General features: G+C 39.5%; 1 protein-coding gene across 1 annotated transcript in view; it reads right to left on the bottom strand.

Moving 5' to 3' along the window:
* Window positions 1-371: 371 nt before the first annotated feature.
* Window positions 372-26,441, bottom strand: part of Sult1c2 (sulfotransferase family 1C member 2) — a gene marked incomplete in the record, with an annotated part of 49,914 nt that continues 23,844 nt past the window's right edge. Inside the window, 3 exon segments of the mRNA NM_133547.5 lie at window positions 372-386; window positions 11,955-11,975; window positions 17,764-17,783.

The raw sequence follows: 26,441 nt of genomic DNA, 5'->3' as shown, positions 1-26,441 counted from the left end.
GTTAAGAGCTGCTATATTAGAAACTGTGAGCATACCTAAAAGCTATAGAATAAAAGAGAAATCACAACCAAAAGAAGGAGATGGCAAGAAATAACCAAAGTCAGGGCTGAAGTAAATAAAATTGGAACAAATACAAAGAATCAATGTAACAAAAGGTTGATTTTTTTGACAAAATCAGCAAGATTGACAAAACTCTTAGTCAAATTAAATAAAAGACAGAGAGAAAATATCCAAAGTACCATGATTAGAAATGAAAAGAGAGAGATAACAACAGAAACTGAGAAAATCCAGGGAATCATAAGGAAATATATTAAAAATTTGCACTCCACAAAATTGGAAAATCTTTTTAAAAAATAATTTTCTTTTTCTAAATTTCATTTATTTTACTGGATATTTTATGTGTTTAAATTTCAAGTTATGCCCTTTCCCAGTTCAACCCCTTTGCCATCACTCCTAATGCTCCCCTTCCCATCCACCCACTATGCTTCACTACACTGGCATTCCTCTACATTAGGAAATGAGCCTTCACAAGACAAAGGTCTTCTCTTCCTTTTGATACCAGTCGATGCAATCCTCTGCTACATATGCAGCTGGATCCATGGGTCTCCCCACATGTACTCTTCTCTCTGCCCTAGAGCACTAAGGTTACTGGATTATTCTATATGTCCTGGGAATGGGAATTTACACCCCCAATGCTTAAACAGCAAATACTATACAATCTCCATAGCCCAATTTGTACAAAGCCCTCAACAAATCTACTAAAAATCAGCAGTGTTTTCCAGATATACAGGTGTTTGCTTGAAAATCCAATTCAAATTTGTTCAGCACTTTTCTAAAGAGGACACCTCTACCACAATCTTCAAAAGCCTGTATTAGTCCCAACACTTGCAATTTTGTTTAATCAGTACACTTGTTAACATTTTCCAGATTGCACAGCACATCAGTAAAATTATTTGGATAACTGACATGGGGAAAAAGACACTAGAGAGCACACAATTCTGAAAGAACAAGCATAAACGATATAGGTATTCTCTCCAGGAACAACTTATCTAAGAAAGTAGCATGGTGCTGGAAGTAGTTTGAAATATTTGAGGCTTATGAAAAACATGAAAGAGACACAAAATATCACTGAGCATGCTTTGTATCTGGGACATAACACTATTCTCCATCTGGAATATCAACCTCATCTAAGATAAAGGTTCATGTCAGGATAAATGTAAGGTATTTGTTATCAAAGCTGATCATTCCCAGAACTGAGGTCAATTCCCAGAAATTGAGTTTAATTCTCAGAACCCTCATGATGGAAGAAGAAAACAACTTCTAAAAAATTGTCTTTTGACTTCTAAATGTCTGCCTTGGCATTGGTGCCCCCATGACAGTATAAATTGTAAAAATCTCAAAACATAGAAATGAATGCCAAATGAACATAACATGGCCAAATAATTTTCTGGCATGTTCAGAAAATTCAGAAAGAAGCTAAAACAAAAGCTATATAGGGGAGAAGATTAATTCTATCCAGTTTATATTTTTATTGGAAAACTCGCAAATATATCTATTGTTTATTCTCTCCAAATCTGTCTTCTTATTGGCTATGTTTGTGAATTTTGTCTATTCAAAATATGTCCTTAATATATGGTTTATAACTTCCCTTAAAACTGGGCTCACAAGCCTCTTGACTTTGCTCTTTTTGAATGATTACTATTTATTCAATTACATTACCTCTATGATTTAAATGCTCTTCTAAGCTGTAAAAGAAGTCTTTGGACAATAGTTTAAGACAAAGTCTGTGTTGTACATGTCAAGAAATGGCATGTGTCCTGTATGTATGTCCAGCCTTCTCCAGACTTCGTGGTTTATAGATTTAAAATCTATAAATTATGTGGATAAACTCACACAGAACACAAAGAGAGAGAGAGAGAGAGAGAGAGAGAGAGAGAGAGAGAGAGAGAGAGAGAGAGACAGAGACAGAGACAGAGACAGAGACAGAGACAGAGACAGAGAGAGAAAATATTCTAATTAAAAAGTGCCATGCCGGCTGCCGCTGCAGAGAGCCCGTGGTGAGCACCCCACGAGCGAACCTGAGCCTCGGGACCACAGGTAAGACCAAATTTTCTGCTGCAAGAAAGCTGCCTGGTGAGCTTGGGACACAGGAAAGCAGAATTTCTCTAGGACCGGGCACGTTCTGTGTTTACCGGAAGTCCCACACCCGCGGATCCCGGCCCGCAACAGCTCTCTGCTCCCAGACCCGGTGAGAGAGAGACCCAAACGCCTGGTCAGGTGGGCACTCCTGAGGCTGCAGAGCGGAAGAGACCACCAACTCTGCTCACCCCTGCCCACATCCCTGGCCCAAGAGGAAACTGTATAAGGCCTCTGGGCTCCCGTGGGGAAGGGCCCAGGAGCGGCAGAACCCCTGTACCTGAGACACCGCCGGAACCTGAAAGAAACAGACCGGATAAATAGTTCTCTGCACCCAAATCCCGTGGGAGGGAGAGCTAAACCTTCAGAGAGGCAGACAAGCCTGGGAAACCAGAAGTGACTGCTCCCTGCACACACATCTCGGACGCCAGAGGAAAAAGCCAAAGACCATCTGGAACCCTGGTGCACTGAAGTTCCCGGAAGGGGCGGCACAGGTCTTCCTGGTTGCTGCCGCTGCAGAGAGCCCGTGGGCAGCACCCCACGAGCGAACCTGAGCCTCGGGACCACAGGTAAGACCAAATTTTCTGCTGCAAGAAAGCTGCCTGGTGAACTCAAGACACAGGCCCACAGGAACAGCTGAAGACCTGTAGAGAGGAAAAACTACACGCCAGAAAGCAGAACACTCTGTCCCCATAACTGACTGAAAGAGAGGAAAACAGGTCGACAGCACTCCTGTCACACAGGCTTATAGGACAGTCTAGCCACTGTCAGAAATAGCAGAACAAAGTAACACTAGAGATAATCTGATGGCGAGAGGCAAGCGCAGGAACCCAAGCAACAGAAACCAAGACTACATGCCATCATTGGAGCCCAATTCTCCCACCAAAACAAACATGGAATATCCAAACACACCAGAAAAGCAAGATCTAGTTTCAAAATCATATTTGATCATGATGCTGGAGGACTTCAAGAAAGACATGAACACACTTAGGGAAGCACAGGAAAACATTAATAAACAAGTAAAAGCCTACAGAGAGGAATCGCAAAAATCCCTGAAAGAATTCCAGGAAAACACAATCAAACAGTTGAAGGAATTAAAAATGGAAATAGAAGCAATCAAGAAAGAACACATGGAAACAACCCTGGATATAGAAAACCAAAAGAAGAGACAAGGAGGTGTAGATACAAGCCTCACCAACAGAATTCAAGAGATGGAAGAGAGAATCTCAGGAGCAGAAGATTCCATAGAAATCATTGACTCAACTGTCAAAGATAATGTAAAGCGGAAAAAGCTACTGGTCCAAAACATACAGGAAATCGAGGACTCAATGAGAAGATCAAACCTAAGGATAATAGGTATAGAAGAGAGTGAAGACTCCCAGCTCAAAGGACCAGTAAATATCTTCAACAAAATCATAGAAGAAAACTTCCCTAACCTAAAAAAAGAGATAGCCATAGACATACAAGAAGCCTACAGAACTCCAAATAGATTGGACCAGAAAAGAAACACCTCCCGTCACATAATTGTCAAAACACCAAACGCACAAAATAAAGAAAGAATATTAAAAGCAGTAAGGGAAAAAGGTCAAGTAACATATAAAGGGAGACCTATCAGAATCACACCAGACTTCTCGCCAGAAACTATGAAGGCCAGAAGATCCTGGACTGAGGTCATACAGACCCTAAGAGAACACAAATGCCAGCCCAGGTTACTGTATCCAGCAAAACTCTCAATTAACATTGATGGACAAACCAAGATATTCCATGACAAAACCAAATTTACACAATATCTTTCTACAAATCCAGCACTACAAAGGATAATAAATGGTAAAGCCCAACCTAAGGAGGCAAACTATACCCTAGAAGAAGCAAGAAACTAATCGTCTTGGCAACAAAACAAAGAGAATGAAAGCACACAAACATAACCTCACATCCAAATATGAATATAAAGGGAAGCAATAATCACTATTCCTTAATATCTCTCAATATCAATGGCCTCAACTCCCCAATAAAAAGACATAGATTAACAAACTGGATACGCAATGAGGACCCTGCATTCTGCTGCCTACAGGAAACACACCTCAGAGACAAAGACAGACACTACCTCAGAGTGAAAGGCTGGAAAACAACTTTCCAAGCAAATGGTCAGAAGAAGCAAGCTGGAGTAGCCATTCTAATATCAAATAAAATCAATTTCCAACTAAAAGTCATCACAAAAGATAAGGAAGGACACTTCATATTCATCAAAGGAAAAATCCACCAAGATGAACTCTCAATCCTAAATATCTATGCCCCAAATACAAGGGCACCTACATACGTAAAAGAAACCTTACTAAAGCTCAAAACACACATTGCACCTCACACAATAATAGTGGGAGATTTCAACACCCCACTCTCATCAATGGACAGATCATGGAAACAGAAATTAAACAGTGATGTCGACAGACTAAGAGAAGTCATGAGCCAAATGGACTTAACGGATATTTATAGAACATTCTATCCTAAAGCAAAAGGATATACCTTCTTCTCAGCTCCTCATGGTACTTTCTCCAAAACTGACCATATAATTGGTCAAAAAACAGGCCTCAACAGGTACAGAAAGATAGAGATAATCCCATGTGTGCTATCGGACCACCACGGCCTAAAACTGGTCTTCAATAACAATATGGGAAGAATGCCCACATATACGTGGAAATTGAACAATGCTCTACTAAATGATAACCTGGTCAAGGAAGAAATAAAGAAAGAAATTAAAAACTTTTTAGAATTTAATGAAAATGAAGATACAACATACCCAAACTTATGGGACACAATGAAAGCTGTGCTAAGAGGAAAACTCATAGCGCTGAGTGCCTGCAGAAAGAAACAGGAAAGAGCATATGTCAGCAGCTTGACAGCACACCTAAAAGCTCTAGAACAAAAAGAAGCAAATACACCCAGGAGGAGTAGAAGGCAGGAAATAATCAAACTCAGAGCTGAAATCAACCAAGTAGAAACAAAAAGGACCATAGAAAGAATCAACAGAACCAAAAGTTGGTTCTTTGAGAAAATCAACAAGATAGATAAACCCTTAGCCAGACTAACGAGAGGACACAGAGAGTGCGTCCAAATTAACAAAATTAGAAATGAAAAGGGAGACATAACTACAGATTCAGAGGAAATTCAAAAAATCATCAGATCTTACTATAAAAACCTATATTCAACAAAATTTGAAAATCTTCAGGAAATGGACAATTTCCTAGACAGATACCAGGTATCGAAGTTAAATCAGGAACAGATAAACCAGTTAAACAACCCCATAACTGCTAAGGAAATAGAAGCAGTCATTAAAGGTCTTCCAACCAAAAAGAGCCCAGGTCCAGACGGGTTTAGTGCAGAATTCTATCAAACCTTCATAGAAGACCTCATACCAATATTATCCAAACTATTCCACAAAATTGAAACAGATGGAGCACTACCGAATTCCTTCTACGAAGCCACAATTACTCTTATACCTAAACCACACAAAGACACAACAAAGAAAGAGAACTTCAGACCAATTTCCCTTATGAATATCGACGCAAAAATACTCAATAAAATTCTGGCAAACCGAATTCAAGAGCACATCAAAACAATCATCCACCATGATCAAGTAGGCTTCATCCCAGGCATGCAGGGATTGTTTAATATACGGAAAACCATCAACGTGATCCATCATATAAACAAACTGAAAGAACAAAACCACATGATCATTTCATTAGATGCTGAGAAAGCATTTGACAAAATTCAACACCCCTTCATGATAAAAGTCCTGGAAAGAATAGGAATTCAAGGCCCATACCTAAACATAGTAAAAGCCATATACAGCAAACCAGTTGCTAACATTAAACTAAATGGAGAGAAACTTGAAGCAATCCCACTAAAATCAGGGACTAGACAAGGCTGCCCACTCTCTCCCTACTTATTCAATATAGTTCTTGAAGTTCTAGCCAGAGCAATCAGACAACAAAAGGAGATCAAGGGGATACAGATCGGAAAAGAAGAAGTCAAAATATCACTATTTGCAGATGACATGATAGTATATTTAAGTGATCCCAAAAGTTCCACCAGAGAACTACTAAAGCTGATAAACAACTTCAGCAAAGTGGCTGGGTATAAGATTAACTCAAATAAATCAGTTGCGTTCCTCTATACAAAAGAGAAACAAGCCGAGAAAGAAATTAGGGAAACGACACCCTTCATAATAGACCCAAATAATATAAAGTACCTCGGTGTGACTTTAACCAAGCAAGTAAAAGATCTGTACAATAAGAACTTCAAGACACTGAGGAAAGAAATTGAAGAAGACCTCAGAAGATGGAAAGATCTCCCATGCTCATGGATTGGCAGGATTAATATAGTAAAAATGGCCATTTTACCAAAAGCAATCTACAGATTCAATGCAATCCCCATCAAAATACCAATCCAATTCTTCAAAGAGTTAGACAGAACAATTTGCAAATTCATCTGGAATAACAAAAAACCCAGGATAGCTAAAACTATCCTCAACAATAAAAGGACTTCAGGGGGAATCACTATCCCTGAATTCAAGCAGTATTACAGAGCAATAGTGATAAAAACTGCATGGTATTGGTACAGAGACAGACAGATAGACCAATGGAATAGAATTGAAGACCCAGAAATGAACCCACACACCTATGGTCACTTGATTTTTGACAAAGGAGCCAAAACCATCCAATGGAAAAAAGATAGCATTTTCAGCAAATGGTGCTGGTTCAACTGGAGGTCAACATGTAGAAGAATGCAGATCGATCCATGCTTATCACCCTGTACAAAGCTTAAGTCCAAGTGGATCAAGGACCTCCACATCAAACCAGACACACTCAAACTAATAGAAGAAAAACTAGGGAAGCATCTGGAAAACATGGGCACTGGAAAAAATTTCCTGAACAAAACACCAATGGCTTATGCTCTAAGATCAAGAATCGACAAATGGGATCTCATAAAACTGCAAAGCTTCTGTAAGGCAAAGGACACGGTGGTTAGGACAAAACGGCAACCAACAGATTGGGAAAAGATCTTTACCAATCCTACAACAGATAGAGGCCTTATATCCAAAATATACAAAGAACTCAAGAAGTTAGACCGCAGGGAAACAAATAACCCTATTAAAAAATGGGGTTCAGAGCTAAACAAAGAATTCACAGCTGAGGAATGCCAAATGGCTGAGAAACACCTAAAGAAATGTTCAACATCTTTAGTCATAAGGGAAATGCAAATCAAAACAACCCTGAGATTTCACCTCACACCAGTGAGAATGGCTAAGATCAAAAACTCAGGTGACAGCAGATGCTGGCGAGGATGTGGAGAAAGAGGAACACTCCTCCATTGTTGGTGGGATTGCAGACTGGTAAAACCATTCTGGAAATCAGTCTGGAGGTTCCTCAGAAAATTGGACATTGAACTGCCTGAGGATCCAGCTATACCTCTCTTGGGCATATACCCAAAAGATGCCTCAACATATAAAAGAGACACGTGCTCCACTATGTTCATCGCAGCCTTATTTATAATAGCCAGAAAATGGAAAGAACCGAGATGCCCTTCAACAGAGGAATGGATACAGAAAATGTGGTACATCTACACAATGGAATATTACTCAGCTATCAAAAACGAGTCTATGAAATTCGTAGGCAAATGGTTGGAACTGGAAAATATCATCCTGAGTGAGCTAACCCAATCACAGAAAGACATACATGGTATGCACTCATTGATAAGTGGCTATTAGTCCAAATGCTTGAATTACCCTAGATCCCTAGAACAAACGAAACTCAAGACGGATGATCAAAATGTGAATGCTTCACTCCTTCTTTAAATGAGGAAAAAGAATACCCTTTGCTGGGAAGGGAGAGGCAAAGATTAAAACAGAGACTGAAGGAACACCCATTCAGAGCCTGCCCCACAGGTGGCCCATACATATACAGCCACCCAATTGGACAAGATGGATGAAGCAAAGAAGTGCAGACCGACAGGAGCCGGATGTAGATCGCTCCTGAGAGACACAGCCAGAATACAGCAAATACAGAGGCGAATGCCAGCAGCAAACCACTGAACTGAGAATAGGTCCCCCGTTGAAGGAATCAGAGAAAGAACTGGAAGAGCTTGAAGGGGCTCGAGACCCCAAAAGTACAACAATGTCAAGCAACCAGAGCTTCCAGGGACTAAGCCACTACCTAAAGACTATATATGGACTGACCCTGGACTCTGACCCCAAAGGTAGCAATGAATATCCTAGTAAGAGCACCAGGGGAAGGGGAAGCCCTGGGTCCTGCTAAGACTGAACCCCCAGTGAACTAGACTATGGGGGGAGGGCAGCAATGGGGGGAGGGTTGGGAGGGGAACACCCATAAGGAAGGGGAGGGGGGAGGGGGATTTTGCCCGGAAACCGGGAAAGGGAATAACACTTGAAATGTATATAAGAAATACTCAAGTTAATAAAAAAAAAAAAAAGTGCCATGCCACTTTAGAAAATAACTGCCACAGGTTTCACAGCTCTGTGCAAACACTAGCCAACACAAGAAACCCACGTTATACCATGAGCTGCCAGCATTTTAACTAATTCCACATTTGCAATGTGTTGTTTACATTGCAAATAGAGAGTAAAATCCTCTAGCAAAAATAATTGTATAATATTTTTACTATGAACAAGGTATAATAAGACCACAGTTTTAAAATGTCAAATAAATCACTCAATCACAATCTACTATTTTCAGTCTACTCCCATGTAGACTCATTCTGGGGTCTCTGCCCTCCAGTATTTCCTCTCAACTGCCCCTCAGGTTTAAGTTTTTGGGGATGCATACTAGACCTTGGACCAGGTGAGGAGCTGGGTTACACATCCCTAGGCTCCACTGCGGGTGCAGGCAAATTCTGAAAAGGACACATGGCTCAGCACCTCAGGTCACTATGAGACAGGTAAAAAGGTATTACAGTCCTAGAAACATAAATCTGTTTCACTCACTTTTCCAGATGAGCACATGGACCCCATACAGTCCTGAGGTCCCATTCTTTTCACAGGGCTACATCCCTTTCCAGCACCCTGAACTTCCACATTAGCCAGCCATGCCCTTGCATTCAGCTATGCCCCTGAAACAACCACTTCTCAGGCAAAGAGATCTTACCCAGAATTGTCAAAGATATTCCTATCTCAATTTGTGGAAGAGACTGGGGTATCATCCTCAACTAAAACCTTGCACCTTGTGGATCATTTTCTCCTGACCGCCAAACTGCACAACACCAAATGTGGCATTTTTCCTGAGCATACTGGTCACCAAGAGAGGTTGGAGTGGGTGGGTGGGAGTGGGAGCATCCTCAAAGAGGCAAGAGGAGTGGGGAGGGGATTTGGGAGAAGGGGAATGGAGATAACACTTGAAATGTAAATACATAAAATATCCAAGAAACATAAAATCAATTAAATAAATAAATAAATATTTTTTAAAAAGAGCTTAGGAGTCAAATGAATGACTCCTGTGATGATTTACTAAGTAAATCATATAGAGATGAATCTTAAAAAAGACTTCATTTTAGGAGAATGTTAATTTCCATTATTCATAATTAATAATCCCTAAACACAAATTGTTAATGAATAAAAATGTATACTACATGGTTTTTTATTGTTATTTGGTTGGTTGGTTGGGTGGTTTCAGAAAGGAGTTAGACATCAGAAAGAATGGCAGTATGAGGATGTACAAACAATGACTTTAATATATGTGCTGGGTAGTTTTTGTCAACATGGCACAAACTAGAGTCACCAGGAATAAGAAACCCCAGTCGAGGAATTATGTCCATCAGATTGTTTTTTTTTTTTTGCAGGTCTGTGGAGCATTTAATTCATGACTGATATGTAGGGTACTGCCAAATGTGTGTGCCACCCCTTGGCAGGAGGTCCTGATTTCTCTAAAGCACACCCAGACAATATGGAAAGCAGGGCAGCAACCAATGTAACTCCATGTTCTCCTCTTCATTCCTGTCTAAAGTTACTGTGTAAGCATTCCTTCATGATAGCCTAGCTTGTGAGATGAAATAAACTCTTTTTTCTCACCTTCCTTACTTCTAGCCAGTTTTTCTTAAAGCAACAGAGCATCAAGCTATTCCATGTATCAAGACTTAGATGTACACTTGGCACCATCAGAGCCCAGTTCTTCCACCAAAGCAAATAGTGAGTATCCAAACACACCAGAAAAGAAAGATTTGGATTTAAAATTATATCTCATAATGATAGAGGACTTTAAGAAGGACACAAATAACTCCCTTAAAGACATACAGAACAACACAAGAAGAACAAGTAGAAACCCTTGAAGAAGAAACACAAAAATCCCTTAAAATACAAACAAGTAAAGGAATTGAACAAAATCATCCAAAATTTAAAAATGAAACTAGAAACAATAAAGAAAGCAAAAAGGAAGACAACCCAGGAGATAGAAAACCTAGGAAAGAGATCAGGAGCCACAGATGCAAGCATCACCAACAGACTGCAAGAGATAGAAGAGAGAATCTCAGGGGCAGAAGATACCATTAAAAACATCATCACAATTGTCAAAGATAATGAAAAATGCAAAAAGCTCCTATCCCAAAACATTCAGAAAATCCGGGACACAATGAGAAGATCAAACCAAAGGATAATAGGTATAGAAGAGTGCAAAGCTTCCCAAGTAAAAGGACCAGTAAATATCTTCAAAAAATTATGGAAGAAAACTTCACTAACCCAAAGAAAGAGATGCAATAAGCATCAACATAAAAGAAGCCTACAGAACTCCAAATAGATTGGGCCAGAAAAGAAATTCTTCCCATCACATAATAGTCAAAACATCAAATGCACAAAACAAAGAAAGAATATTAAAGGCAGTAAGGGAAAAAGGTCAACTAACATATAAAGGTAGACCTATCAGAATTACACCAGACTTCTCACCACAGATTATGAAAGCCAGAAGATCTTGGGCAGATATCATATGGAACTTAAGACAACACAAATGCCAGCCAAGGCAACTACATCCAGCAAAAACTTCAATTAACATAGATGGAGAAACCAAGATATTCCATGATAAAACCAAATTTACACAATATATTTCTACAAATCCAGCCCTACAAAGGATAAGAGATAGAAAACTCCAAAACAAGGAGGGAAACTACACCTTAGAAAAAGTAAAAAACTAAAAGAAGAGAGACACACAAACATAATTCCACCTCTAACAACAAAATAATAGGAAACAACAATCAGTATTCCTTAATATCTCTCCAAATCAATGGACTCAATTCCCCAATAAAAAGACATAGACTAACAGACTGGATATGGAAAGAGGAACCAGAATTTTGCTGCATACAGAAAACACACCTCAGTGACAAAGATAGCCACTATTTCAGAGTATAAAGCTGGAAAACAATTTTCCAAGCAAATAATCCAAAAAACAAGCTGGAGTACACATTTTAATATTGAATAAAATCGACTTTCAACTGAAAGTCATCCAGAAAAATAAGGAAGGACACTTCATATACATCAAAGGAATAATCCACCAAGATGAACTCTCAATCCTGAATATGTATGCTCCAAATGCAGGGGTACGTACATTCATAAAACAAACCTTACTAAAGCTCAAATCACATATTACACCTCACAAACTAATAGTAGCAGATTTCAATACCTCACTCTCATCCATCGACAGATCGTGGAAAGAGCAATTAAACAGACATACAGAAACTGACAGAAGTTATGAACCAAATGGATTTAACAGATATTTATAGAACATTTCATCCTAAGACAAAAGAATATACCTTCTTTTCAGCACCTCATGGTCCTTTCTCCAAAACTGACCATATACTGAGTCACAAAACAGGCCTCAACAGATACAAGAAGATTGAAATAACCCCATACATGTTATCACCATAATCTAAGGCTCGTATTTAATAACAACAAAAACGACAGAAATATACATGGAAGTTGAGCAATGTTTTACTCAATGGTCAAGGAAGAAATGAAGAAAGAAATTAAAAACTTTTTAGAATGTAATGAAAATTAGGGCACAACATACCCAAACTTATGGGACACAATGACAGCAGTGCTAAAAGGAAAACTCATAGTTGGGTACCTCCAAAAGAAACAGGAGAGAGACTACATCAGCAGCTTGACAGCACACCTAAAATCTCTAGAACAAAAAGAAGCAAATACACCCAAGAGGAGTAGATGACAGGAAATAATCAAACTCAGGGCTCAAATCAACCAAACTATACAAAGAGTCAACAAAACCAGGAACTGGTTCTTTGAGAAAATCAACAAGATAGATAAACCCTTAGCCTGACTATACAAAGGGCATAGAGAGTGTATCCAAATTAACAAAATCAGAAATGACATACGAGAAATAACAATAGATTCTGAGGAAATTCAAAAGATTGTCAGATCCTACTACAATACCCTATATTCAAGAAAACTGGAAAATCTGGATGAAATACACAATTTTCTAGATACATAACAGGTACCAAAATTAAATCAGGATTAGATAAATCATCTAAACAGGCCCAAAACAACTAAAGAAATAGAAGCAGTCATTAAAAATCTCCCAACCAAAAAATGCTCAGTACCAGATGGGTTTAGTGTAGAATTTTATGAGACCTTCATAGAAGACTTTACACCAATACTGGCCAAACTGTTTCACAAAATAGAAACAGAAGAAACACTATACAATTCCTTCTATGAAACCACAATTAAGCTTATACCTGAACCACACAAAGACCCAACAAAGAAATAGAACTTCACACCAATTCCCCTTATGAATATTGATGTAAAAATACTCAATAAAATTCTCGCAAACCAAATCCCAAAACACATAAAAATGATCATCCATCAGGATCAATGAGGTTTCATCCCAGGAATGCAGGAATGGTTCAATATACAGAAATCCATCAACATAATCAACTATGTGAACAAACTCAAAGAAAAAACCCACATGATCATTTCATTAGATGCTGAGAAAGCATTTGACATAATTCACCAGCATGAATCATTGGCTCCAGATCCAGCTAAATGTCTCTAAGATGATATATTTCAATAGCAAGAAATGAAATGCATAAATCTGATGGGTACTTTGTGTACCCTTGCTACTCAGTGAGGAGCATTGCTTCATGTAGACTTTTACCCGATAGGAGAGAAATCAGATGAGTACCAGGACCCCACATCCAGTACATCCTTCCTTCCCTATCTGCTGGAGGGAATAGGAGCAGGGGCAGTCAGTGCCAGCTATTTGTAGCAGGGTCTTCACAAAGATCATCTCAAAACATTCCACAGGTATTCACCTCATAGAGGACAAAACTGAGTCCTTGAGATGCTCTGTACCTTGCTTTTTTGGACAGATCAGTTTTGGTTGGGACAGTGTTTTAAGTTCTACCCAGTAAACCTTTTGACCATATGTAACCAGTGCACCTGGCTTCTTTGGAGACTCAGAGGCCAAATCCAGATCTCTCATTGGCTGTCCTTTCTCTTCTAATATTTTCAGACTCTTTTGGACATATTCTATTGTGGAGATTTACTTTCAGCATGTGTGCATTTAGTCTCATGTAAATATATGTGAGTTGTGGTGCAAGAATTAGATGCATATGTTTAGACATTTTGGTGAGGAATGCTTTACCTCCTTTGCTTCTAGGGCCTGATTTCTGAAAAGTAACAGGGCATCAGTGAGAAATCATTAACTTGTAGTCAGAGGTGACAGAAGAGACAATAATGATGTCATTGTAGCGACTTTCACACTGGAAGACACTAAATTTTATATCTGTCTCAGTCCTGATTCCACTAAAAAAAATAAGCCTACTGTTATCTGCCAGGGTTACAGGTATTGGGCTTGGAGAATGTGCAACTCTTGGCCAGCTTCTTCATTGATCCATAATATTTCTTCTCTTGTAGGTCCCTGGCCACATCCTGAAGTTCATTTCCACTTCCCAATCCCAGGACCTTCACACTCAACACTTATCCAGAGATGGAGGATAGCATGTCACACCACCCTTCTGCTGGGAGACCATCAGGCCATTGCATGAGCTTTAAAGGATCATAGAGGCTCTACACAGCATCAGAAAGACATGTTGTGAATAACAATGAAATGGTTTCTATTCCATCATCTACCTATAGACTACCATCCTCACTTCTCAGTAGTATCTGGGAATAAAGACCCTCTGTGAAAGCCTTTCGGGAGATGAGATCCCCAATTCATTTTCATGCTTTCTACAGTGCAGGAAGGTCATCTATGTCCTCTTGGATTACCAAGGAAACTGGCCTTATCAGATGAGGAACGTGTCTCAGTAGAGTCTTGAGAAGGGAATGCACAACTGTTGGGCCTCTAGACTAGATCTGAGAAAGGCAATGTCCATGGACCAATTATGCCTGGCTACAACTAACCTGAAGAGGGTGAACTGGAGGTCATCCTATTAGACAATTTCTCACTGAAAAATTCTATTTAAATACTGAGGTATTCAAGAATTCCAACATAACTTACGTAAATTGTCATTAAGAAAACTTTAACACTTGGTTGATAGAAATATAAAGTTGTTAACATGAGGGAACTTTTGCACTTCATCTATAGACTTAGCCAAATATAGTATGATGCTCAAATACCAAATGTAACAAATTACTGGAAGAGGGCAGAAAAGATTCCTCAAGACCCTGCACTTCTGGTTCTAGCACTTTCCACACAAAGCCTCCAAGAAACAGAAAGTGCTACAAGGAAGGAACAAAGACTGAACACATGAGATTGACCACAAAAACCAGCAAGAGATCACCTAATTCAAGTCAGCTAGTTCTGTCAAAGGCACACAGGCAAATCAAGGCAGATAACATTGTTTATCCACAAGGGTTGCAAAAGAAGCATAAAAAAGCAAGTAGGAAAGCCATTGAAATAATGAACACTGTCACCAATATTACACTGTCCCAAAATCTAAACACTATAGTGTTCATATAAAAGTTACCTAAGAGAATTACCTAACTGTGACGTTGTGAAGAGGATTATTCAGTAACAACATAACACAGAAAAGGTGAACTATGGACACAGGAGCTCTGCATTTACCAGACAAGAAAATACAGAATGTGGAGCCTGGCTTGTTCAAACACCTCCTTAGGACATCTAGAGTGAGCCTCAACACTGTAACACCCAGGTGCCACAAATTCCTATCCTATGCCAAGATACTGATTTACTATTTAGCAGTACCAAGGGAACGTCCTGGCAGACAGGCAGATGTGCTTTGTTTGCTGCTGTTTTACACTCAAGACTCCCTTATCCACTTCCAAGATTTCTCCACAAGAATGTGGGATAGAAGAATGATCACAACCCAAAGCTGTGTTGTCCCTTCCAGCTCTTACTGTTAGCTTTGCTTTTGACTTCCAAATACCTCAGGAAAGTAGAAGAGTGAGGTAAAAGATGGGAAAGACATGGAACATTCTGTAGCTTGAGTGTCTCAATGCTGCTTCTCCTAGAAAACAGAAAGCCTAGAGCTGCACGTGTCCTATGAATTCTCTATACACACTGCTAGTTATCAACACGTGCAGACATCCTCCTGCTCCCCCACAAAGACTTCAAGTTACCAGGCTCTGCTGGACACAGCACAGCTCCAACACTAGTAGGTACCAGCCCATGCAAATACTTGTGGCCCTATACCACATATACCTCTAGATATTAGGTCTTAACTGAGACCTTTTTCCATGCACACACAAACACATACCAAAACTCCACAAACATTACAATGTATCAGGTCTGGATGCCTCTCTCTCCACCACTCTATTCAATACATACCAGCAAGTCAGGACTTGACACATATGTCCTCCAGCTGCTCTGCTCAAATACCATTAGTAGTATTTGCCCCAGCTTGAAGTCCCATCCCCCAAAACCATCTCCTCAAATGTATTGCTCATCTAGAACCAGCTGAATATTTCCCCACAAAGCCCCACGTAACATACTCTATGACAAGCCTTTCTGTTCACCAACCATGCAGTTCTACATGAACTGTGTATCAGCAGTTGTTAGGCACCCTCCATAACCCCACATACTGAACCATTTCTTGGGGCCCTACTAGACACAAAGGTCATCTCATTGCCACCCAAAGCACACTGCTATTTAATGGACCATGCTAGGTAATACCCTGCTATAACCTTGCAGCACAAATCGAAGGGCACCTACATTCATAAAAGAAACTTTATTAAGCTCAAAGAACACATTGCAACCCACTCTAATAATGGACATAACATGGAAAGAGAAACTAAACACAGACACAGAGAAACTAACAGATGTTATGAACCAAATGGATTTAACATATCTATAAACATTTCATCCAAAAAAAAAGAATAGACCACCTTTGCAGCACCTCATGGTACCTCCTCCAAAACTGACCATATAATCAGACACAAAACAGGACTCAACAGATACAAGAAGATTGAAATAATCCCATGTTCCCTATCAGATCACCATGGACTAAAGCTGGCCTTCAATAAGAGCAAAAATGATAGAAAGCCCACATACACATGGAAGCTGAACAACACTCTACCCGATGATAATTTGGTCAAGGAAAAAATAAAGAAATTAAAGACTTTATAATTTAATGAAAACAAAGGCACAACATAACCAAACTTATGAGACACAATGAAAGCAGTGCTGTGGAAAACTCATAGATCTGAGGGCCTCTAAAAGAAAACTGGAGGGAGCATACACTAGCAGCTTGACAGCACACCTAAAAGTTCTAGAACAAAAAGAAGCAAATGCGACCCGCGGATCTCGGCCTGCAGCAGCTCTCTGCTCCCAAACCCCGTGGGAGAGAGATCTCACTGGCTGGTCAGTTGGGCACTCCTGAGGCTGCAGAGCGGAGGAGACCACCAACACTGCCCACCCCTGCCCACATCCCTGGCCCAACAGGCAACTGTATAAGGCCTCTGGGTTCCCGTAGGGGAGGGCCCAGGAGCGGCAGGACCCCTGAGACTGAGACACCGCCGGAACCTGAAGGAAACAGACCGGATAAACAGTTCTCTGCACCCAAATCCCGTGGGAGGGAGAGCTAAACCTACAGAGAGGCAGACACGACTGGGAAACCAGAAGAAACTGCACTCTGCACACACATCTCGGATCACACCAGACTTTTCGCCAGAAACTATGAAGGCCAGAAGATCCTGGACAGATGTCATACAGACCCTAAGAGAACACAGATGCCAGCCCAGGTCACTGTATCCTGCAAAACTCTCAATTAACATAGATGGAGAAACAAACATATTCCATGACAAAACCAAATTTACACAATATCTTTCTACAAATCCAGCACTACAAAGGATAATAAAGGGAAAAGCCCAACATAAGGAGGCAAGCTATACCCTAGAAGAAGCAAGAAACTAATCGTCTTGGCAACAAAACAAAGAGAAGAAAAGCACACAAACATAACCTCACATCCAAATATGAATATAACAGGAAGCAATAATCACTATTCCTTAGTATCTCTCAACATCAATGGCCTCAACTACCCAATAAAAAGACATAGATTAACAAACTGGATACGCAAGGAGGACTCTGCATTCTGCTGCCTACAGGAAACACACCTCAGAGACAAAGACAGACACTACCTCAAAGTGAAAGGCTGGAAAACAACTTTCCAAGCAAATGGTCAGAAGAAGCAAGCTGGAGTAGCCATTCTAATATCAAATACAATCATCCACCATGATCAAGTAGGCTTCATCCCAGGCATGCAGGGATGGTTTAATATACGGAAAACCATCAATATGATCCATTATATAAACAAACTGAAAGAACAAAACCATATGGTCATTTCATTAGATGCTGAGAAAGCATTTGACAAAATTCAACACCCCTTCATGATAAAAGTCCTGGAAAGAATAGGAATTCAAGGCCCATACCTAAACATAGTAAAAGCCATATACAGCAAACCAGTTGCTAACATTAAACTAAATGGAGAGAAACTTGAAGCAATCCTACTAAAATCAGGGACTAGACAAGGCTGCCCACAGTCTCCCTACTTATTCAATAGACTTCTTGGAGTTCTAGCCAGAGCGATCAGACAACAAAAGGAGGTCAAGGGGATACAGATCAGAAAAGAAGAAGTCAAAATATCACTATTTGCAGATGATATGGTAATTTATTTAAGTGATCCCAAAAGTTCCACCAGAGTACTACTAAAGGTGATAACAACTTCAGCAAAGTGGCTGGGTATAAAATTAACTCAGATAAATCATTAGCCTTCCTCTATACAAAAGAGAAACAAGCCGAGAAAGAAATTAGGGAAACGACACCCTTCATAATAGACCCAAATAATATATAGTACCTCGGTGTGAATTTAACCAAGCAAGTAAAAGATCTGTACAATCAGAACGTCAAGACTCTGAAGAAAGAAACTGAAGAAGACCTCAGAAGATGGAAAGATCTCCCATGCTCATGGATTGGCAGGATTAATATAGTAAAAATGGCCATTTTACCAAAAGCAATCTACAGATTCAATACAATCCCCCTCAAAATACCAATCCAATTCTTCAAAGAGTTAGACAGAACAATTTGCAAATTCATCTGGAATAACAAAAAACCCAGGATAGCTAAAACAATCCTCAACAATAAAAGGATTTCAGGGGGAATCACTATCCCAGAACTCAAGCAGTATTACAGAGCAATAGTGATAAAAACTGCATGGTATTGGTACAGAGACAGAGAGACAGACCAATGGAATAGAATTGAAGACCCAGAAATGAACCCACATACCTATGGTCACTTGATTTTTGACAAAGGAGCCAAAACCATCCAATGGAAAAAAGATAGCATTTTCAGCAAATGGTGCTGGTTCAACTGGAGGTCAACATGTAGAAGAATGCAGATTGATCCATGCTTATCACCCTGTAGAAAGCTTAAGTCCAAGTGGATCAAGGACCTCCACATCAAACCTGATACACTCAAAATAATAGAAGAAAAACTAGGGAAGCATCTGGAACATATGGGCACTGGAAAAAAATTCCTGAACAAAACACCAATGGCTTATGCTCTAAGATCAAGAATCGACAAATGGGATCTCATAAAACTGCAAAGCTTCTGTAAGGCAAAGGACACTGTGGTTAGGACAAATCGGCAACCAACAGATTGGGAAAATATCTTTACCAATCCTACAATAGATAGAGGCCTTATATCCAAAATATACAAAGAACTCAAGAAGTTAGACCGCAGGGAGACAAATAACCCTATTAAAAAATGGGGTTCAGAGCTAAACAAAGAATTCACAGCTGAGGAATGCCGAATGGCTGAGAAACACCTAAAGAAATGTTCAACATCTTTAGTCATAAGGGAAATGCAAATCAAAACAGCCCTGAGATTTCACCTCACACCAGTGAGAATGGCTAAGATCAAAAACTCAGGTGACAGCAGATGCTGGCGAGGATGCAGAGAAAGAGGAACACTCCTCCATTGTTGGTGGGATTGCAGACTGGTACAACCATTTTGGAAATCAGTCTGGAGGTTCCTCAGAAAATTGGACATTGAACTGCCTGAGGATCCAGCTATACCTCTCTTGGGCATATACCCAAAAGATTTCCCAACATATAAAAAAGACACGTGCTCCACTATGTTCATTGCAGCCTTTTTTATAATAGCCAGAAGCTGGAAAGAACCCAGATGCCCTTCAACAGAGGAATGGATACAGAAAATGTGGTACATCTACACAATGGAATATTACTCAGCTATCAAAAACAACGGCTTTATGAAATTCGTAGGCAAATGGTTGGAACTGGAAAATTTCATCCTGAGTGAGCTAACCCAATCAAAGAAAGACATACATGGTATGCACTCACTGATAAGTGGCTATTAGCTCAAATGCTTGAATTACCCTAGATGCCTAGAACAAATGAAACTCAAGACGGATGATCAAAATGTTAATGCTTCACTCCTTCTCTAAAAGGGGAACAAGAATACCCTTGGCAGGGAAGAGAGAGGCAAAGATTAAAACAGAGACTGAAGGAACTCCCATTCAGAGCCTGCCCCACATGTGACCCATACATATACATCCACCCAATTAGACAAGATGAATGAAGCAAAGAAGTGCAGACCGACAGGAGCTGGATGTAGATCGCTCCTGAGAGACACAGCAGAATACAGCAAATACAGAGGCGAATGCCAGCAGCAAACCACTGAACTGAGAATAGGTCCCCCGTTGAAGGAATCAGAGAAAGAACTGGAAGAGCTTGAAGGGGCTTGAGACCCCATATGTACAACAATGCCAAGCAACCAGAGCTTCCAGGGACTAAGCCACTACCTAAAGACTATACATGGATTGACCCTGGACTCTGACCTCATAGGTAGCAATGAATAACCTAGTAAGAGCACCAGTGGAAGGGGAAGCCCTGGGTCCTGCTAAGACTGAACCCGCAGTGAACGAGACTGTTGGGGGGAGGCGGCAATGGGGGGAGGGTTGGGAGGGGAACACCCATAAGGAAGGGGAGGGGGGAGGGGATGTTTGCCCGGAAACCAAAAAATTATTATTAAGTATTAAATAAATTTTAAAAAAAAGAAGCAAATGCACTCATGAGGAGGACAAGGCAGGAAATAATCCAAGTCAGTGCTGAAATCAACCAAGTAGAAACAAAAATAACTATACAAAAAATCAACAAAGTCAGGAGCTGGTTCTTTAAGAAAATCAACAAGATAGATCAGCCCTTAGCCAGACTAATCAGAGGGCACAGAGACAGTATCTGAATTAACAAAATTAGAAATGAATAGGAAGACATGACATCAGAAACTGAGGAAGTTCAAAAAGTCATCAGATCCTATTACAAAAGCCTATTCTCAACCAATTGGAAAATCTGGAAGGAATGAACCATTTTCTAGACACATACCAGGTACCAAAGTTAAATCAGGACCAGGTAAACCATCTAAATAACTGCATAAGCCCTAAAGAAATAGCAGCCATTAAAAGTTTCCCAACCAAAAAGAGGCCAGTACAGATGGGTTAGTGCAGAATCCTGTCAGACCCACAAAGAAGACCTAATACCCTTCACACTATTCCACAAAATAGAAACAAATGGAAAAATACCCAACTCCTTCTATGGAGCAATAATTGTGCTTATACCAAAACTACACAAAGACCCAATAAGAGGATTTCAGACCAATTTCCCTTATGAATATTGATGGAAAAATAATGAATAAAATTATTGAAAACCAAATCCAAGAACTTATCAAAAGTTCCATCCATCATCATCAAGTTGGCTTCATCCCAGGAACGCAGAAATAGTTCAGTATATGTAAATACATCAATATAATTTGCTATGTAAACAAATTTAAAGGAATAAACCACTTAATCATCCCAATAGATGCTGAGAAATCATTTCACAAAATTCAACACCTCTTCATGATAAAAGTCTTGAAAAGATCAGGAACTCAAAGCTCATACCTAAACATAGTAAAATCAATAAATGGCAAAACAGTAGCCAACATCAAACTAAATGGAGAGAAACTTGAAATAATCCCACTAAAATCAAGAAGTAGACAAAGATGCCCACTCTCTCCCTACCTATTCAATATAGTACTCGACGTCCTAGCCAAAGCAATCAGACAATGAAAGGAGGTCAAAGGGATACAATTTGGAAAATAAGAAGTCAAAATATAACTATTTTCAGATGATATGTTAGTATACTTAGAGCCCACAAAAGTTCCAGAAGAGATCCTAAACCTGATAAACAACTTCAGCAAAGTGGCTGGATATAAAATTAACTCAAACAAATGAGTAGCCTTCTTCTATTCAAAGAATTAACAGGCTGAGAAAAAAAGTAGGAAAATGATTCCCTTCACAATAGTCCCAAATAATGTAAAATACCTCAGTGTTACTCTAACCAAGTAAGTGAAAGATTTGTATGGCAAGGACTTTAAGTCTCTGAAGAAAGAAATTGAAGAAGATCTCAGAAGATTGAAAGTCCTCCCATGCTCATGGATTGGCAGGATTAATACAGTAAAAATGGTCATGTTGCCAAAAGCAAACTACAGATTCAGTGCAATCCCCATCAAAAACCTGACTCAATTCTTCATAGAGTTAGAAAGAGTCATTTGCAATCTCATTTGTTATAACAAAAAACACAGGGTAGCAAAAAATATCATCAACAATATAAAAACTTCTTGGGGGAATCACTATTCCTGACCTCAAGCTGTATTACAGAGCAAGAGTGATAAAAAATGTATGGTATTGGTAGAGAGACAGGCAGGTAGATCAATGGAATAGAATTGAAGACCCAGAAATGAACCCACACATCTATGGTCACTTGATCTTTGACAAAGGAGCTAAATCCATCCACTGGAAAAAAGGATAGCATTTTCAACAAGTGGCACTGGTTCAACTGGAAGTCAGCATGTACAATCAAACCATTCTTGTCACCCTGTACAGAGATCAAGCACAAGTGGATCAAGGGCCTCCATATAAAACCAAATACACTCAAACTAATAGAAGAAAAAGTAGAGAAGATTCTCATACACGTGGGCACAGTGGACAATTTCCTTTTTTTTTTCTTAACTTGAGAATTTCTTATATACATTTCGAGTGTTATTCCCTTTCCCGGTATCCGGGCAAACATCCCCCTCCCCCCTCCCCTTCCTTATGGGTGTTCCCCTCCCAACCCTCCCCCCATTGCCGCCCTCCCCCCAACAGTCTAGATCACTGGGGGTTCAGTCTTAGCAGGACCCAGGGCTTCCCCTTCCACTGGTGCTCTTACTAGGTTATTCATTGCTACCTATGAGGTCAGAGTCCAGGATAAGTCCATGTATAGTCTTTAGGTAGTGGCTTAGTCCCTGGAAGCTCTGGTTGCTTGGCATTGTTGTACATATGGGGTCTCAAGCCCCTTCAAGGTCTTCCAGTTCTTTCTCTGATTCCTTCAACGGGGGTCCTATTCTCAGTTCAGTGGTTTCCTGCTGGCATTCACCTCTGTATTTGCTGTATTCTGGCTGTGTCTCTCAGGAGCGATCTACATCCAGCTCCTGTAGGTCTGCACTTCTTTGCTTCATCCATCTTGTCTAATTGGGTGGCTGTATATGTATGGGCCACATGTGGGGCAGGCTCTGAATGGGTGTTCCTTCAGTCTCTGTTTTAATCTTTGCCTCTCTCTTCCCTGCCAAGGGTATTCTTGTTCCCCTTTTAAAGAAGGAGTGAAGCATTAACATTTTGATCATCCGTCTTGAGTTTCTTTTGTTCTAGGCATCTGACAATTTCCTAAAGAAAACAACAATGGCTTATGCTCTAAGATCAAGAATTGACAAATGGGACTTCTTAAATTTGCAAAGCTTCTGTAAGGCAAAGGATACTGTCATTAGGACAAAATGTCAACCAATAGATTAGGAAAAGATCTTTACCAATCCTACATCAGACAGAGGGCTAATATCCAATATATATGAAGAACTCAAGATGTTAGACTCCTCAGAATCAAATATTCCTATTAAAAATTAGGATACAGAGCTAAACAAAGACTTCTCAACTGAGAAATATTGAATGATTGAGAAGTACCTAAAGATATGGTCAACATCCTTAGTCATCAGGGAAATGCAAATCAAAACAACACTGAGATTCCACCTCACACCATTCAGAATGGCTAAGATCAAAAATTCAGGTGACAACAGATGCTGGTGGAAATGTGGACAAAGAGGAATACTCCGCTATTGTGGGTGGGATTGCAAGCTGGTACAACCATGCTGGAAATCAGTCTGGCAGCTTCTCAGAAAATTGGACATAGTACTACCTGAGGACCAAGCTATAGAACTCCTGGGCATACACCCAAAAGATGGTCCAACGTATAACAATGACACATGCTCCACTATGTTCACTGCAGTCTTATTTATTATAGCCAGAGGCTGTAAAGACACCCCTCAACAGAGAAATAGATACAGAAAATATCATAATCTATAGAAGGTGTACTACTCAACTATTAAAATCAATGACTTCATGAAATTCATAAGCAAATGGATGGAACTTGAAAATATCCTGAGTGAGGTAACCCAATCACAAAATAATATACATGATATGTACTCACTGCTAAGTGGATATTAGCCCCAAAGCTTGGATTACTCAAGATACAGTCTACAGGCAACATGAAGCTCAAGAAGAAGGACAACAAAAGTGTGGGTACTTCAGTCCTTCTTAGAAGAGGAAGCAAAAATATTCATAGAAAGAGATATGGTGGGAAAGTTTGGAGCAGAGACTGAAGGAAAGGCCATCCAGAAACTGCCCCACCTGAATATCCAGCCCATATACATACAGCCACCAAATCAAGACAATATTTCTGATGCCAAGAAGTGCATGCCAAGAAGAGCCTGATATAGATGTCTCCTGAGAGGCTTTGCCAGTGCATGACAAATACAGAGGCAAATGCTTGCAGCCAACCATTGAACTGAGAAATGGGGCCCTGATGGAGGAGTTAGAGAAAAGATCAAAGGAGCTGAATGGATTTGCAACCCCATAAGAACAACAACCAACCAACCAGAGCTCCTAGGGACTAAACCTCCACTCAAAGAGTATACATGAACTCTAGCTGCATATGTAGTAGACAGTAGGCTTGCTGGGCAACAATGGGAGGTAAAGCTCTTGGTCCTGCTAAGGCTCAAGCCCCCAGTGTAAGGAAATATCAGGGCATGGAGGTGGGAAGGGATGGCTGGATGGGTGGGGGAACAACTTCATAGAAGAAGGGGAAGGGGACATTTGATAGGGGAAATGGCATAACATTTGAAATATAAATAAATTTTTAAAATCCAATAAAAATATTTATACTTAGTACCCATAATAAATTAATACATGTAGTATATATGTATATAGTATGTGAAATATATTTAATGTTTATGCTAATTATGAATATTTTAATATATTCTAATTATACTAAAATGGATAATTACACTATTTTATAATTACAATTTATTTACTGTATTACATGCTCAAATTATAATAATAGTTACAAAACAAGTATAATAAGATATACTAAATATATATTATACACATATATATATATATCGCATAATCAATTTCATTATGCCATTTCTATGCATGCCTAAAATGGACTTTGATCATTTCTCTTGTAGCATTTCACTCCCTCCACAATGTCTTTGTAACTATGACTTTTACAAAAGCTTAGCCTTCTTTTTCCACATGACCAAAAAAGACAAAATATATCCTATTTCTGTTTGTGAAACTGCTTTGTTTCCTGTAAAACTTCCTTTCTTTCTAGCTACTTTCTTAATGACAGGAGAGTTCACTAGTCCCCTTGCTGAGTAAGAACCCTTTCTTAGAGTCTCATTATATGTTATGATGTTATTTAACTTTTGGTTACAAATTATCCTTCTGTCCCTGAGTGGGAGGATTTTGAAAGTGAAAGAAGGGCTCTGTAGTGTGTTACTGAAATGGATGTGAAGTATCAAGTACTCTCATTGGTGATTTTCCTATCTCTGATCATCAGGAAAGGGAACTTGTGCTTTCTCTTTTCTTTGTGCTTAGTTGATTATGGGATCATTTGTGCTACCACAGGAATGAGTTCCAATGTAAACATTTGCGTTCTATTTCACCAGGTATTTTCTGTAACTTTGGTGTATATTTTTCTCCAAAGCTATTACAGAGTTGGGGAATCCATGAGGCCTTCTTTGGAGTTACATTTTTTGGTATCCCAAACTTGTTGCTTATGACTCTTGCTTTTAAGTGTTTTATTTCATTTTATTTAAATACTGAGGCATATATGAACTCCTTTCAAATATTCTTGTTTCTGAAAACATAAAATTTTGAATGTCCCTGAAAAATCATGTGAATTGTAGTCTATTGGGTAGAACATCACCTTATTTTTTTCTACACTGAATTTGTATCAGGTCTCTTTTAATCAGTGTCATTGGAGGGACTGCATGTTGGTCTTGCTAACAGCCATCTCACTTCAACAACAGAAACACTGGAAAGTCTATACATTCATGGAAATTAACTCTCTACTCAATGATCTCTGGGTCAGGGAAGAAATAAAGAAATCAAAGACTTTCTAGAATTCAATGAAAATAAAGACCCAACTTAGCCAAATTTATGGAATGTAATGAAAGCAGTGCTAAGAGGCTGGCACCAGATGCCTGCATAAAGAAATTAAAAGCTTCTCATACCAGCAATTTAAAAGTACACCTGAAAGCTTGAGGGAAGAAAACTGAGGCAAGCACTCCAAAGAGGAATAGAAGGCAGGAAATCATCATTTAGAAACAAAGAAAACAATACAAAGAATCAACAAAACCAAGAGATGATTCTTTGACAAAATCAACAAGATAAACAAGCCCTTTAGCCAA

This window comes from Rattus norvegicus, chromosome 9 (genome assembly GCF_036323735.1).
Source record: "Rattus norvegicus strain BN/NHsdMcwi chromosome 9, GRCr8, whole genome shotgun sequence".
Classification (NCBI taxonomy): Eukaryota; Metazoa; Chordata; class Mammalia; order Rodentia; family Muridae; genus Rattus; species Rattus norvegicus.
The sequence above is the reverse complement of the archived record's forward strand: the minus strand, read 5'-3'. Positions and strand labels throughout refer to the sequence as shown.